We start from the raw sequence: 17,796 nt of genomic DNA, 5'->3' as shown, positions 1-17,796 counted from the left end.
GAGAGAGGGAATTATAAAAAAATACGGCCTTCAACAATAATTTTCCTTTTCACTAGTTTGGTGTGCAGTAAATCTCTAAACCCACAGTATAAACTCACAATCTGTATATTGCCTCACAAATCTGAATATGGATATATATTAGCTCAGTTGGCTGGAGAACAGTGCTAATAACTCCAAGGTTGTGGGTTTGATCCTTGTACAGGCCATTTACTTAAGAGGTGAACTCAATGGCCCTTCTCTGTCCCTTCCAACACAGAATATCCTGGGATTGCTGTGATCTGTGGTATTTTTGTATTAATAAATGCATGTACATATCTATTTGTATGTAGCACAGCCTTGTATGTGCACTGCAGAGAGAGTGGATGCATCAAAGGTACTTTTCTGCCAGAAAAAATTGCACAGAAACTCAAAATGCTTCTATTATTTCCTTAGTCTTACACCAGGGCTTGCTTCCAACCCATGTAAGAACAACTGCATCATGCAGAAATGCCTTAAGATTATTTTTTGTATCAAATGGGTTGCACTTATAGTTCTGTAAATCTTATACTGTATACCTTATATTGTGCTGTGCTGTGTCCATTTTGGATCTCTCCCTTAGCAGTTCCTCCAGTCCTCAAGCATTGTGTACATTTGATGAGACTTAAACAACACATTTTACAGAGAAATACACAATACAGAGAAAATACAAGAGTATTTTCTCTGTATTAAAGGATTAAAAAGAAAACAAAAAAAGAAACCAAAATAAACAAACAAAAAAACCAAACCAAACAAACCCACATAAAAACAAAGAAAAAAAAATCAACAGCAATCAAAACCCACCAAAGACTTCAGTATCAATGTATAAATGAGGATACATTAAGTTTCTGCTCATGTGTCTGTTTCAGCCTATTTCTATGTTTTCAAAAGTAGTCACATTATTACATTTCTTTAAAACACTTCAGTAAAATATGCTGATTTTGAAAAAAAAGTCAGCAAAAGCTTAGTTTCAAGGGAAGATTGATACATTTGCTTAAACCAGACCTCATCACAGCACCAGATTAGAGAGTTGAAAAACACCCAAGCAGAGGTCAATCAGCAAAATGAAGGAACAAGTTTCCAGAGAAAGGCAGGAGTAGGAATCTTCTCAGCTGGACTTACTTCTGCAATAGGGATGACACTGGAGCTGAGACTCAGACCAGGTCCTCAACCCAACCTCAAACACAAGTGCATTACATCCTATATTCCTTTAATTGTGAAAATGTTCTTGCATATTAACTTTATAATTGCAGATCATTTTGTTATTATTTAAGATTGGAAAATTCTGTCTAAGCAGAGTGAGACTGGCTCTTTGGCAACAAGGACCAGTATACCAGAACAAACAAATGGCCCGTTCTACCCAGTATCTGGTCTCTGGAGTCTGAAGTGGGAGGCATAAAATCCCCATATTGTAACTAATTATGCAGTAATATACCATGGGAGATTGTCCCCAGATGCCTGTATTACTAACTCATCTGAAACCTGGATGAACAGGAAATCTCAAGAGGAAGCTTTATTCTCTCTAGATTTCCAGTTTTAAGAAGTTTTACTGAAGTTCAAAGAAACAGAACAAAAAATTGACTGCTTTTACTTTTGCTCAAAAACCATCCAAAAACCAGTGAGAATCTCTCTTTGTAAGCTCAAACAGTTGAGATTCTCACATTATTCACTAGTGGGATCTGGTTTTCAAAACAGATTTGCTTTTTCCTGCAGAATGCACTGCAGTTTATCAGCCACCGTCATAGTTTTCCTCTCTGTGAGCCACTCATTGCACTGAAACTTATTGATAATTTTGTCAACAATCAGCTTTATAAAAGCTTTGCACATTATCTGCCTAAAAGCTCTGTTTTGATGAGAAAATTACTATTAATGAGAACATGTTCTTTTCTGGCATCAGACTCAGAGACACAGGTCATAAATCTATTTGATCTTCTTGCACAAAGCTAGAATCATGGAAAGAAGCAAGTTCATTCTTTCCTCTCTTCATTGCCCCCCCCCCCAGCTTTTTTTTAAACTCCTGATTGAAACAATCCATTTAGTAATCAGTAATTTATCATGCTTGCTTCCTCCCACCCATTTTTCCCTCTCCCTGTGCTTTTGTTTGGTTTTTATTCTTTATTTCAACATAACAGAAAATCTTCCAGATTGTCCTCTCTGTATATTTCCCTTGTTTTAGCAGGAGTTGAAGGAGAGAATTTTTCAAGGGGGTGGTGAGGAGAGTATTGGGGTTATTTCAGTTTGTAACATTTGGGTTGGTTTACTTTTGGGGTTTTTTGGGTTTTTTTTAAGAAAGTATGTATTGAGAGTGGTGAAAAGAGCACAAAAAAAGAAACTATAAAAATGAAATGTGAAGAAGAATCCTAATATTCTAGTTTGCTCAATGAACTGCTGCCTTTCATATATGTGTCAATACTGCCATCTCTTGCCTTTTCAAGAACCTAGGCAGGAAAGTGTACTTCAATGGAGACTGGAGAATCAACATTCACTCACATATACACATAAAAGAGCTAAGTTTTCCACGAGAGGTGAGTGAATTTTCCCTGGTACATTTTGTCTTGTTTTAGGTGGAATTTTTTCTTAATTTTTCTCTTTTCTGTTGTTATTTATCTCCATATGAACCTTAAACAATACAGCCATGGCAACTGAGACCTCAGATAGTGATTTAAGATTGTAATGTGGATTAACTCAAGCCATTCTGAAAAAGAGAAAGAATCCATATAATAATCAAATAGTGATGAAAATAAGCTTGCATGTTTCCCATACCTGAATGTTGTGATGACAACATTCAAGTATGTAAATACACATGAAATGTGCAGTTGTATATATATTTTTAACAAACATCAACTGTAATGTGAGTATTTTACCAGAAAGCCTTAAGGTAGATAAATCATCCATTGAAATAATTTCCAGAAATTGCAGACATGCATTTTTATCTGTGGCTGGTTATGACAGTGATCTGGTTTGATAGGTCATGAAACATCATGTCGCATAAATGCAGTGGCCAATATTTTGGACCTTATGACTATGATCTATAGCAGAATTATTGTTCCATGGAGATAAACTCACAAGAACTGCATAGTCATTTGTCAGTGAGCAATGTTGTTTTCTAGGCCAGTGCAAACTACATTTCAAGCTTAAATGTCCAGCTCTTCAATTTTAATACCTTCACAAAAGGTGCTATTTTATCTTTTTAATTGCAATGCAGTGGTAATAGTTATACCAGAAATATGTACTCCTCTGAAGTGAAAATCAATGAAAGTTTCATACTTAAAGTAAAAATTGATTTCTTAAGTTAGATGGGACAATTTGTGACTTTAAAAGCATATCACCATGTGGGTGATAAAAAGACAGATTGACACTTTAATTTTTTGTATTCTTACAACCTATTGTTTTGGTCCCACACCTGTTTTTTTGTTGTGTTTTTATAAGTCTTGTTGTGCTTACCAAAACAGGAGAAGTTGTCCTCCTGTACTGAGATGACCGGTTATTGTTAAGGTTTTTTTCTGAAGCTTAATATGTACCCCAGTCCAAGGTGTGAGTAAAGAAAGGCATATGATGATATTGTAAAGCTGTGGGTCCTGTGTTACAGTCCTCTCGGTTTCTCAGAGACACACAAGTTTAAAGACCTCACACTGTTCACAAATCGTGCATTTGCTTTACCCTGTATGTTATTATTATTTTTTCTTGTCATGGTTTGTTAATTTTTGTAATTTTACCTGAGCATATCACGATGTGTACACATGTGCAGACGTGTACGAAGTGAAGTCAGGTGGTAATTAAAGGGCAAAAGCACGAAACCTGGCAGTTGTCTCCATTGCAAAGTAAATGCTTTATCAACAAACCACAGGTGTACAGTGCTAAAGCAGATAAAAACATATAGGACCTGATATGACAGTTCCCTGTTCAAAATACATTAATCACCCAAGGTAAATTTGTGCATCTGTTATACACTGTAGGTGTTTCACTTGCTTTGTTCCAGAGATATTAAAATAGATGAAAATCTTTTCCCTTTTCAATGTGGTTGGTCCAAGAAGCACACAAGGTGTTTTCCTGCGTGACTTCATGATCTGCCACGCCTGATCTGCTTGCTCCTGTGTGGTCACACCACTCTGCTGCACAATGCACAGGTCTGGGAAAGACAACAGAGCTCTGCTGTGCTCCTCAGGGCCAAAGTCCAAGGTGTCCATACCAGGAAAAGTCTCAGTTTCATCAATAAGGTGTGCTGTTCAATTAGTGTGATAGAAACTTTCCCATAATTATGTCTTTCAGTCAATGGACTGCTGTTTCATTTACAGTCTATCAGTAATTTTGAACCCTCAGAGATTAATTAGAAGCAGATAATTTTCAGACAGATCTCCAAAGTCAAATAATTCCCTCTGAAAATAAAGGTCTTCTGATCCTTGTTGATCAATTTGGGTGAGTGCTGGAGGACAACTGTATTATCAGCCATAGAAAACTGAGATCATATATAAGAATAATGATATCAGCTCCTGATTTCATCTGTTTATGAGAGGAACAACCTTGATTCTGCTATCTCTGCTCAGCAGATTTTGGCAGCAGAAGAACACAGGTCACTATCAAGCCAGGTGGTGACATTTGTGCCTCCTGATCAATGGGGAGGTGGTGAATTACCCACTAGACTCATGGACCAAGTTAAGCCTTGTCCATCGACTTAAAGCTCTTTATAGCTAAAAGTGTTTTTTGAAGGTTTTAGGTGCATGATAAATAGTCAAGGAAAGAATTTTCTGTACAGCTTATCATCAGCAAGAGGGAATGCTTTATTTCCTTTCCCCAGCACTTTAACCTCGTCTATTCTTTTTGGCTCCACTGGCTTAACCATTTCACCTCCAGAAAGACATACATGTAAAGAAGTCAAATGCCCATGCTTACATATGATCTTGCCCATCAGCAAAATGCTGCAGCTTCTTAAATACAATCAGGGTGTTTCCCACCTCATGGTGTATCTTGCTTCAGTGTTTGGAGCTATAATGTGCTATTTTTGAGTACAATATGTGTAACCCCTCTCTCTGACCAAGATTTATTTATTTTCTGAGGTGTTTTTCCCTTCCTTTCTCCACCCTTTAATATCATCTATTGATTTTAGCTACTAACAATCACAGAAATACTAACATCCTAAACTTACCTTACATGCTTGCATACATTTTATTATAAATATATATAAATAGTCTTGAAAATGTTTATGAAGGAAGATTCCGGTAAGACACACAGAAATAGACCCAGTCTTGGGTCAGAAGTTTGGAAAAACTTATATGGTACAAAATAGATCATCAGAGTCAGTAAAAAATAATTTCTTTTCATTAAGCAAATGTTTCTCGGCTCATATGTGCTTCTTTCCAATGTGGAATATCTAAAGCGGCTAAAATAGTTACAAGGAGAGATTAAAGCCGATGGAATGACCTTTTAAAACTCTGCACTGACTTGTGGATTTCCTCAGAGGTACATCTGCATCTTCTTAGAGGATTTAGAGGGCACTTAACCTGCAGAAGTGTTAGGAACAGGGAGTATCTCTTTGAGGAGATTCTTTCAACAGCTTTTATTGTAGTGAATATCTCAACTACCAACATGGAATGCCATATCCCAGGCAGAAGCTATCCTTTGCATTTTCTGTGTGTGTCTGTGCAAACATGTGCACTGTTACATGTTATGCATTCACAATCTCAGGATCACAAGGAGAAAAATATCAGCTATTAAAACAAATATACATACATACATACATAAATATATATATAAAAGAATCCTTCATAACAAATAATAAATTTAACTTTCTTCTCCACATCATTGTCTGATCTGCAATATCAGTATTTGCCTTTTCTTTTTTAAGAAATGTAGATTCAATTCAAGTAATCAATTCACTAAAATTTTGCAATTAGCGATGCTTTTCTATAAAACTTGAAAAAGCATCTTTAGTCTTACCAAACTCCTCCATTTTATCTTCTACCCATAAATTACATTCACATCTGATGCAGCATCAGTAACATATGTTATGAATTCCTTTTACAGGTAATTCATTCTTTTTTTTTAAATGTCTTTTTATGATTTTTTTAGGAGTCGTTAAACTCCTGGCTACCCACTTCAGAAGTTTCTTAACAATTCTTTTAAAGTCAGAAGTTTCAGAGGATATAATGAGCAGATTACTTTTTTTTCCTCTTTTTTTTCCTTTCCATATTCTTCATGGGTATTGCTGTTTCACCCCTGAATCTTCCAAAATCCCTTTACTCTCTGAACAGTCACCTCAAATCACACTGGACATGACAATGACTCCAACACTTGCTACCATCACTCAAGCCAAATATGATCTTACAGGATAGTGCTGAGCATCCCAACCAGTAACAATGTGCAGATGCACAGGAGATTTATTGCTCTGGAGGATTTGTAAATAAGATTTTGAAAATGTAAAGAGAATCACTTTCCTGTAGTAAATTAGCTTCATTTCCAGTTGGATTTTGAAAGACTGCTAGGTTATGGCAGATGAGGGCTTTAGTAATATGGGTTACTTTTTACAGAAGACTAGAAGAAAAAGTATTCTAGGAAAGAGAATATATTTTATACGTACTTAATACTGAGATTGGGATTTTTTTGTGTTTTTTTTTCTGAGTGTAATGACAAGAAACAGGAGATTTAACTCAATTGATAATATATAAGGTCTGGTATTCCCTTCCTTCCCTAAATTATCAAGATTTAAAGCAAAGCTCTTCCGCATTAGGGAGGAGTCAGAGGGTTTTGTGCTACCAGCAGCAGAAAGCATGAAGTGTCCTCAGAAAGTGGCCAGATCCACAGGCCCACAGAACCTTATGGGGTTTTCCATACTGATGATTTCCAAATTAACATCCTCATATGAAATTTGGTATTTGCACCATCCAGGTTCAGCCGTTTTTATGTTCCCACATTTTTTGTCATCTTTGGGTTTGCTGAATTATTTTTGCTCCAGACCACATGTTCAGGTCTACTCCTCTGTGGCACATGGGGTAGAGGGTGCATTCTTCAAATCCCTTCTAGCACGCACAAATGAGCCATTACTGTCTGCAACATGTTTCTTTTTCACAGGAGTTCAATGGTGTGGTTTGCTCCCATTCCTGTAGCTCATCCCTTGATATATTAGTTTAGCCCTCATTGTTTGTCATTCAGCTTTGCTTTCCTTTCTTCTTTGACACAGCTCAAGAAATTCCTTCAGCTTGGTTTTCTTTCTTGTTTTTTAGGGGTTTTTTTTTGGTTGGTTTGTTTTTTGTTGTTTTTGTTGTTTGTTTGTTTTGGGGTTTGTTTGTTATTGTTTGGTTTTATTTGGCTGGGTTGTTTTGTTTTTTTTTGCTTGTTTTACTTGTTTTGATTTTTTTTTTTTGTTTCGCTTTTGGTTTTGCTTTTGTCTTGTTTGGTCACCTGAAAATGCTTTATTTATTTGCTTATGTATTGCTGCCACTTCTTTGGCATAGTGGCAGGATTTCTTTGTCTTTCTCTGTTTTGACACTTTGACAACATTCATTCAGACACAAGAAGTGACTGAATGAATTCAAGTAAAATAAGAACTTATTCCACTCTAACTTGTATGCAAGACATGACATTGACCCAAACTGATCATTCATAGAGGTTCGCAAAAATTCTGCTCTTTATTACCTTTGTTCTCAATTTCCTGTCGATTTAAGGGAACAGGAGGTAATAGTGGAATTCTCAAGAAACAGCTCTGTTCCTGAGACATTTTCAGACCAAAATTTCAGATTCAAGAGAGTCTATTAGTTCAGGTAAATGCTGAATACACATCCATTGTATGTTTATCAATATTTATCTGAACCAGAAGCATATAAAAGTTCCTTCATCACTTAGCTAACCTTTATGGCATATGAAATCAGCATCCTTTTCACAGGCTAGAGAAAGACATCACTAAAAACCCCTTGCTGCATTTAATTTTATTATTGAATAAAATATACAGAGTAATAGGGCACAAAAGAAAAGACATATTTATGTGAGAAGGAAATAAATACAGCAAGATTTCCAGAAGAATATTCAAGTAGATGTTATACGTATAGGTAAATACAGGAACCAATAATTTGATTTTTTTTCTTATCACTACCACAGTAAAAAAGAAAATCCTGTTCAGGTCCCACAAGGGCTGCTGTTTTGAAAACATGACAACCAATGAAGTGATCTTGGGCTAATAAATAGCAACTTCTACACCCAAACATCAGTGTTTGAAGTCACCAGCTCCCCATGAATATCTGCTTTACATTTATGCTTTGGGACAGTTTAGGAAAAAATTCTTTGGAGGCTATGTGCCTCCATTTTGATTTCTGCACAGCATTTCTGTAGCTGTTACAATGAGAGAGTCTGTGGCAATAAATTCCTCCATCTTTATGCTAACAGGGGAACTTCCACCAAAAATAAACCTGAATCCTCTGTCCACATTTAAAGCTTTATAGAAGGTCACTTGGCAGGGAGCAAAGATGCCCTGTGGAAGAGAATCTGGAATCAGGGGTGAGTGCTCCATGGAGAAAGCCAGCAGGGTCTTCCTCTCTCCCACTGGGTCGACCCCAGACTTGGTTGGATGTTAGGGGAAACGAGGCCCTGTGGGTCTTGTGAAATCTGTGGCAGGTTTTAACCACTCAAAGGATGCCCATGGACTCCTAAATAAGCAGGACAGCATGGATATATCTGCTTCTTCCTAAACACTCAGAGCATTTCATTTGGGCTGCTAATGAGAGAACTGTGTGTTTTGTACAGGCTTGTTTTGCAAAGTGCTGCTTTGATTCAATTCTATGTGTTCCTGAAAAGATTAATCATAAATTTAAATGCCTGTGAGGCTGGAGTTATGGAAAGGAGTGTAATTGATGTTCCGGACAAAGCGAAATCTCAGGCCTGATGCATTTAACAGGAAATGTTTATTCTGTAAACAGGGAACAATAATAAACTCTACATGTACCCTAAGTACCTTGAACCCTTGTCCTATCTTTTTCCAGGTTAAAATCCTTAAACTACCTGAATTCAGCATATGAAAACCCAGCATAATATCTGTGTGAGTTTCTAGAAATGTTAATATAATCTAAGATGTTAACAGATCCTTGTTTTAACTATTTTTCCATGGTGGATTTGGTGGATCCTAAGCAGTTCATTGGTCAACCAACGATTGCCACAATTGTAAGAAAAAAAACCAATGAAGAAGTTAATGTCCATGGACAAATTTCCCCAGCATGTAGCTATTACCAATAATTATAATATAATATTACCAGTATTACTTATCCTGTGTATCTTACCCACCATTTTGACTGGAATGGACCTCTGATTTGAATGCAGACAACAGGGAAGTCAATCCTTCACTTCTGCTTCTGCCTGAAGAGGTTTGTGTAGAAACAGGATCAGTCTGAGTTTATGTTATCCTTTTTGTTGTGCCAACAGCTATCTCCCAAATCCACAGGGCCAAGGTCTGTGCACAGAGGTGTTGCTGCAGTTGTTGAAAAGGGCCAGTGCTGACAGAAGAATGTTTTGTTGATCCCAGCACAGACTTCCTTTGGACAGAAGACATTTTTTTTTCTCTGGCCAAGGGGCAAGCCACAGATTATGAAATTCTTTGAATATGAAGGACAAAACACCATATTTAAATGTCATGAATAAGAAACACAAGAACAAGTATTCTTCCTCTTACTTTCCAGTTTCTATGTGCTCAACTTGCAAGTCATTTGGTCTGGTACCACAGCCCATTAAAATAAAAGAAACTAACATAATCTGAAAAAAAAAAAATAGAAAAGAAAAATACGCCAAATAATTGCTTTCTATTCTGTGTCATGTTTTAATTAAAGATAGCAGCACCACAATCTGCGATATATCTGGAAATTATTAGAAACCTTTTCCAGAGGCAAAAAGGATCAATACCTCTTTGTCTCAGTGGCATAAAACATCTCTGTGTTACTTCTTTCCTGCTGGCAAAAGAGAAAGTGAAAAAGTCTAAGATGGGAATAATAGCAGCACCGAAGGGGAGAGCCATGTGCCAGGTCAAATGAGCATGCTTTTTCTTTTGTACCTATTTTTAAAAATAAGCAGAGTGGTTTGCATTATGTGATTCCATCCCTGCCGTAAGTTTTGCTCCCTTTGTGTCAGGGGCAGCAGGGAGCACATGGAGCTACTAAGTCAAGACCCTGAAGAAGGGGAATGTGGCTGAGGGTGAGATGAGGCTTGGGAGTCAAGTTCTGGCTTCCCTCTCTGCCTCCACCATGGATCTGTGATCATCACCATGTGTGATGCTGCTCCATTCCCTTGGAGCTGAGAAGGTGCATGTCTTATGCCTTGCACAAGGATGACTCTGTCCTCCAGAGAGGAGGTTTTGTTGACTCTTCTTGTCTACACAAACTGACTTTGGCTTTCACCTTGTCATTTTGTGAAGGACAGCCTGAAAGTGGTGGCACTCACAGCTGCTTGTGCCTCTCATGCCCAAGTTTGCAGCCACAGGTCTCACAACCAGAATGTGCCACACGTAGGGTTATCCTGGCTCATCTTGTTTTCCCCAGTTGTCAGTGGAGAGGAACAGGCACCTCTTGGCTAACAAATAAACCATGAGCTAAAAGAGCCGGATGTTTTAATCCTTATGTTATAGGAAGCCAGAGGTGAGGAGCTCAGATGACAATCCACATTACAGAAATCTGGTGTTAGACAGCAGGCCACAGTTTGCCCATGTATAAACTGAGATAATGGGACAACAATTAATTATAACATACTTCATCATCTTGCTGTCACCTTCTTTTTTATATGACGGTGTTTTAGCCAGCCTGGGGAAGAGAACCCACGTCAACACAGTCAAAGGGAAATGTTAACCCCATGTTTTCTGCTGCCCCTTTCCTTTTTCTTTACACTTCTTGTCTCTGTCTAGGCTGCAAGGCAAAAGGAGATGGGATTGAACTTGCTGCATTCCCTGTCATTTCTCACAACAAAATGTATGTGTTTCTGAACAGAAAAGGAATTTAAAAAAATTTGTTTCAAAATCATTAACTTCCATACAGTCCCCACAAATTCATAAGTGAGTGGCTTAGGACCACCAGATCATTCATTTCTTCACAGACTTTAAAAGTAAACAGTGCATTTTGTATGTCAAGGCTGGAGTCCTGTATAAAATGGTTTGCCTCCCTTTGCATTTGTCCAACTCTCCTTCAACTGGAGCATATATTTCCAAAGAAATCGAACCAGACCCCCAAATTCTTGGCTTCAAGACTGCTCAGATGACACTACTGAACTGTTTCTATTATTAATTAACATTTCAATGAAAATTATAATGCCAAAATCTTTTGGAAATATTTACCAACAAAGAAATTCAACAAAGTAGCTGATCTTTCAGTCACAGAGTTAGTTACCCTTCCCTCTGAATCACTCCTGGGCCTCAGGGTTTCAAGAAATTTCTCCCTCAGCCCCATCTCTATCCAGAGAATTTCCCATCCCCCCTCATCTGTGGGGTATGATAGGATAATAGCAGCAATCCAGTCCTTATTGTCTGTATCTGCAGATGAAGAGTGCTGTATAAGTGTAAAGTGTTATTATTATTGTAAGGAAATAATAATACTAATAAAACAAAATGAATTGAAGTCTTGTCTTCAGATGGTTATTTTAGCAATCCAGAAATCTAAAGCCCATGAAATAGACAATTAAGAGGGGTTAGATACTTAATATCAGTCGTTGTGTTTGGGTAGAATTTTGCAATAACGCAGCTGCTATAATAATACGGATTTTTATTTCTCCTTCCAGAAAGGAAGCAGTCGTGTTTTCGGAGAAGCCTGGACGTCCTGCTGTAGAATGCAGAACTTTGTGTGCCTGCCTGTGAGCTCGAACAGCCTCTCCTCTCCTGTTCCAACAGCTCCATCTTTGGGAGAGAGGAGGCGAAGCGTTCCTTTCCTTTAGCTGGCTTTTCAAACAAAAGAAACCTTGGAAATCCTGTTTTGCCCTGGAATATCTTTTTTTCCTTCCCCTCTTTTCCCCATGCCTCTCCCCACATCGCTTTTCCTCAGTTGGGGAATTAAAAACCCCCAAACAATCCCCCCTTTCTCTCATTTCTGTCATAACTAAGGGCCAGAGACTCATTTAATTAGTCTCTCTTGTGTGGCTTACAGCCCTGTTCAAGGCAAACATTTACCCCTGGGTTTCAGTGCTGCTGCTCAGCCACTGAATTTTCCTTTTTAATTTTTTTTGTCAGGAAAATGTGGTATCATGTTAATGGCTATTGGGGATCCTACGGCTAAATCATAATCATAATTGTCCACACTAATCATAATTGTCTTGCTGTTGCAGTGTGCATCCCTCCCCCCTGTCAGCTTGCAGGCTCATCCTGCTCCCTTGGACTGTGTGCTTACGTTGGGTATGTGCTCTCACAGGCAGGGTTGGCATTTCAGTCATTTTTGTCTGTTGAGTATCTGGGCTCAGGAGACAGGGACTTGAAGACCTTGCAGGAGGGGTCACTCTCTCTGTCTTCTCAAAATCCTCATCCCAGAAAGCTCCCATGAGGAAAACCACTTTTATGTATTTAGAAGGCTCATTTTTCCCTTTTAAAGTGAGGCTAGCTGAGGAACAGGAGCTAGAGATCCAGATTAAGAGCCTCTCTTATCCACAGGCTGCCTTTAATTGCCGAGTTACATTTGGGACTTCTTTTTTCTTACCTCCTGAATCTTCCATGCCCTTCCTTGCAGTGGCCCATCTCCAGCAGAAAGGATTACATCTCTCCTTCACGTCTCATAAACCTGAGGGTTAGGACATGTACAGGACAAAGGGGCTGGAGGGTGGGAAGTTATGCATTACGCAGCCCCAGAAGATGTTTTCTCTGTCCTAGAGGAAGTGTTTCATCATTAGACCAGTTTTCAAGAGGCAGTCAGTCATGAACATCTGTCTCTGTCCTGGCAGCAGTGATGATGAAAGGGAGACTCCTTTAACACAGTTTTTGTGGTGATATGGTCAGTATATTGCTGCCAAGCAGATGAGGCTCTTCAAGTGACATAAATATTTTGAGTGCCTTAAATCCTGATCAGGTAAATATATGCATTAAATACCAAAGTTATCTAGAACTAGAGGCCTGCAAGAAAGTGCTGCAAATACTACAGTGCAAGATTAAAACAGGACAGGTTTGGGATGTTCATTAATTAATCACTAGAAGGGAGTGGGGTAAAAGTACAGATAAATATAGAACTGTCAAGCCCAGAGTGATTTTTTTTTAGTCTACAATCAAAGAGGAGAAGAGAAAGAAAGGGGAAATTTAATTCTCAGCAACTACACAAAGACATGGATAGAGGACAGAGACAGAGGACAGAGAGAGATGGACAGAGAGAGCCAGTGTAAATTCTTTAGGAACAAGACAGAACCCAAGTTAAAAACAAACTGAGAAAAGTCATGGAAGCAGACAGAGTCCATAAAAATCTTGGAACAAGACTAGAAAGGGTTCAGGCAGATGCATCATGAGAGAAAGTAAAATTTTAACTTTAAGAGGCAAGATCATAAATGACATGAAAAGTTAGCAAAGAAATAAAGAAAAATATGCGCTAAGTAATTGAATACAGTCCCAGAAATCTGGCACCGACATTCCTTTGCTAGCTTTTGGCTGCACAGTGTACAGAGGGTAACGTTAAACTGTATCTCAACCAGGCCAGAGAACTTTCTATCAATTTAATGATGTAATTAATTAAATTTTGCTGTTAAAAAAATATTTCTGGTGTTAAGTAATTTGGATGTCCCCATTGTGATCTAACCTGAAATGACAAGTAAGTTTTTAAATCCAGATTCCTTAAAGGCCAAACTACTGACTTCAGTGGTTTTATTTATTATGAAAATAATTTGTATACAGAGTTCAATTCACCACATGGGTTTTTGTTCAGAGATCCTGGTTTTAATGTCACTGGAACAGAAACACATGTTGTCCTATCCCCACAGCTCTGCTGCATCCTAAGCACTCCAGCTTCTCCAAATTCATGCTGATAAAACCTCATTACTGTTCTGTAATGTACTTCTGATACACATTCCCATTTTCACTCTCATCTGCAATCCCCAGCATCGGCTGGGATTTGAAGAATAAGTGCAAAAACAGCTGTGTGGAAAGATGACGTTTTCTTACACTATTTTAGACACAATTTAAAACAAAACTTACCAGAAATCTCCTGAGATGGCCTTTTCTTAAAAAAATTAATTGATAATAATAATTCACAGGTTTATCTTCTTTCATGGTATTGTATAAAGCAATAGTTTTTCCTTCACCAATCCAAGGTTTCTTTCCCCCTTAACTGCTGGGATTGCAGTAAGGTTTCAGCATCTGAAACCAGGAAATTTGGGCTCACTTCCAGCTGTGGGGTCAAGCTGACCAGTAAATCTTACCACCATAACACCACAACTACTTACATTACATAATCCTGCCTTGCAGACAACTCCTAAACTCCTCAACTCCTCAAGAGCTACATCTAAACCCTTAAATATTACGTATTTACATATCACAACATAGAGATATATATACACACATTCAGGTTTCATTTTGCTTCTCATTGGAAAGGTTCAAATCCATGGATCTGACAAAAAACCTGAACTAAACAAAACAAAAGAACAAAAAGCAACCTTCTTAAAACTTTGTCCTGATCAGCAGGAAGCACTGTATGTGGGGTTTCAGGAAAGTCTGTCTTCTGTACTCCTCTGCTTCAATTAATGGTGAGCTGAGCAGGTTATCCTGCTGCTTGCACAGCCTCCTCCTCCTCTCAAGTAATTTTGGTCACCAATCCCCTCTTGGAAGCAGACAAGCATGTGTAATGCTCAGCACATAACCTAGAACATGACAGGCACAGATTTGAGGTGACACTCCTCTGACGTAGCAAGAGGGAGAGGTAGTTAAGCTTGCTCCTTAGTATCATAAAAAGTGGGGAAAGAGTGAAGCATAGATGCTGCCTGCCCCTAGAGAGAAAAACTGGATGTTTCTGGAACACTTAGGGATCACCTTCAGCTATCGAGAGACTGAGGTAGGTTTGCTCTTTCTCATGGAAAAGAAATAAAACAGATGAAAGTCAAGTTTTTGTCCAGTAACTTTAAATAATCTGGTCTCTCCTCTGATCTATAGGAAAGCCAGGAATCCTTTTCCAGTATTGGTTGCCACTCCTTCTAGACACAGAGCTAAAATTTAACCTGAAATTGTACTTGGCCCTAAAATAATGTCAGACTTCAGTTTCCTCTGCACATTAGTAAGCAAACCCAGATTCATACGTATTTGTAAAGAGCTTTACTACATAGGTATGAGTTTTACTCTACAAATTTATAATTTCTTTTTTTCAGCTGAACCCTTTTCCTTTGAGTAAATTGTATTGCATAAGATTGAATTCCTGTAAAGCACACATTCCCTTCCTTTTCAGAGGCCTTTCTGGAACTGTAAATATAAAATATGTTTACCTGAATATTGTTTGCATCCATCATTTCCTCATTCTCCACAATATGCCCGAGAGAAAAGGAGAAAATATAAACTCTGTTCTTGTCATGGGGCTGTCCTCATTTCAGCCACTGTTTTCCAGTGTCAATATGAGATATAGTTGAAGGAGTGCTATCAAACTGCTGCTTTATTGAGAGGTTTAAGATTACCAAGAATGATGGTGTTTTAAGTTAGCTGTTAACTTTGCACTGTATCAGTCGAGAAGAGATCCTGTTAGTGGTTTTCATGCTACATCTGAAGGGAGGCAACAGCTGGCTAAGGGGCAGAACATTTTTTAACCCCTGAAATGAGTTTATTTATTTATTATTTACAACCATTGAATCATAAAGTGAATATGAGGAACTCTTCAGTTCCCACCTGTGCATGGTGCTATGATGTGAATGTCAGATGTGCTACCTCTGTTCAGATCACTCTGCTTTTTCCCTTTATCCATCCTCATCAGCACAGTTAGACCCTTGAATGATGGCCAGCACTCATAAATATTTATTCATGATCTATCAACCTTTAAATATTATGATTAAATATAACAAATCTATTTGTAAATTAATAACTTAAACCAAACAAACAAACAAGCAACATTCTCCAAGGTGGAAAGTGTTTCTATTTGGTTATACTTTCTGGCTTGTTTTTTTTCAACAAAATTATTTTTTATCATACTTAACACATTCTCATGGAAATGAATTCCAGATATCTGTGTTTCATAGTGGAAAAACATGTCCTCTTCCAGTATTTGAAATGAGTCTTGAAATAGCTTGTCTTCCCCAGTCCTGTGTCTAAACAAGTTTCACATTAAAGGTGTTCTGCCTCTGTGGATGCTCCTGCTGTATTTTTGAAATACTTGTCAGTGGCACCCTTTTTACCTTCTAGAGATACAATTACCCCTGGACTTCCAGCTTAATGCCTCTAAAATGCTTCTTCAAAGAGGTGACTAAGAGTTTAAGAACATAAAATGCTGGGAAAGTATCATCAGCAAAACAATTTGACCGGAGATGTGAGGGCCCCCTGATGTTCACATTACTGATTCAGACAGACAGGAAGAAGGGGGAAGGAAAGTTTCTAATTTTTGGATAAACTGTTTGGTTTATGACTGCTATTCCCCTGGTAGATACCTGACTCTGGCACAAGTTTAATGATCCAAGCCAAGGACATTAACTGGTCTTCAGAGAAATCCAGTCCTGCCGTCTCTGCTTCCTGTTCTCTACTTGGCCCTGCCTTTTATGCCTTCCTTTGCTGCACAGTGAAAGTTCAAATAGGCTTACATGGATATAGCTTATTATTGGGGGCCTCAGCTGACAGTACAAATAGCCTTCAGAGCTGCCTTAGGGTGGGGGATGAAACAAGGAGGAGAAAAGAGAGAAAAAAATTAACCCTCTCCCCCAAGTCCAGATGGAAAGTAAAATGATAAGCTACCCTAAACAAGCCTTCTCTTTAAGGCATCCTCTGCAGGTCTGCAGGGCAGCAGGTGGTGGCAATGATTAAGTTGAAAATGATTTTTAAAAAAGTGTTTTCTTCCTGTTTTCTTCTCAGAAAGAAGAGTACAATTATACTTCTCATTAAGACTTGCTCAGATCTCCCCATTGGTAGTTACTGTTTATGTCACTGCCGGTGCTGGTTGGAGCATGCCTGATTAGGTGCAGGTGTTGCACACTAATTGGCCATTAAGTTTTGGTGTGCATATTCTTGATAACATTTTCTGGATTTTAAAATTAGTATCATTCATTTTCTCCTAAGCTGTCTTTGTTTTAATATGAAACTGCGAACTAAAACCCGCAGGGTGAAGAGCGGATGGATCTACACACACAAGCAAAGATTAGCAGCTACAAGGTGAAATGTGAAGAGACAGAGGAAGAACAAAACTATTTAAACATTCACCGAAAAAAAGGTTTGAGTAGAAACTGAGCACTGGATTCTGGTGAGAATCTCACAGTGCAAGGTGCATAAGAACACTTGGGGTGCCATGGTTATGGCAATGAGGCAGAAGCCTTGGGTAGTTTGATAAAAGCTATTGCATGGTGAGTGAAAAGTGGGTGCAGGAGGAAGGTCCTCAGCTTTGCAAGGCTTAGAGCTGACAAGGTTCTAACTTCCAGAATATTTTCTCATGCCAAGATGCACAGTGGAGAGACACAAACATGAGAAGAATGAGGGCTCTGAGGGAAATGAGGCAGCGACCATGGCATGATTTACATGCTGGGCAATGTGCAAACTTATAAGTGTTCTTCATTTTCCTAAAGGAAAAAATATAAGATAGAAGGGGATATTTAATAGTATAGAAATTAGGGCCACTGTTTCTGAATTTAATAAGCTTAGTGGAAATAGATATCACCCAAAAATTTCAACAGGTTACTGAAGAGCAT

This window comes from Passer domesticus, chromosome Z (assembly GCF_036417665.1).
Source record: "Passer domesticus isolate bPasDom1 chromosome Z, bPasDom1.hap1, whole genome shotgun sequence".
NCBI lineage: Eukaryota > Metazoa > Chordata > Aves > Passeriformes > Passeridae > Passer > Passer domesticus.
This window is presented reverse-complemented; position numbering follows the sequence as displayed.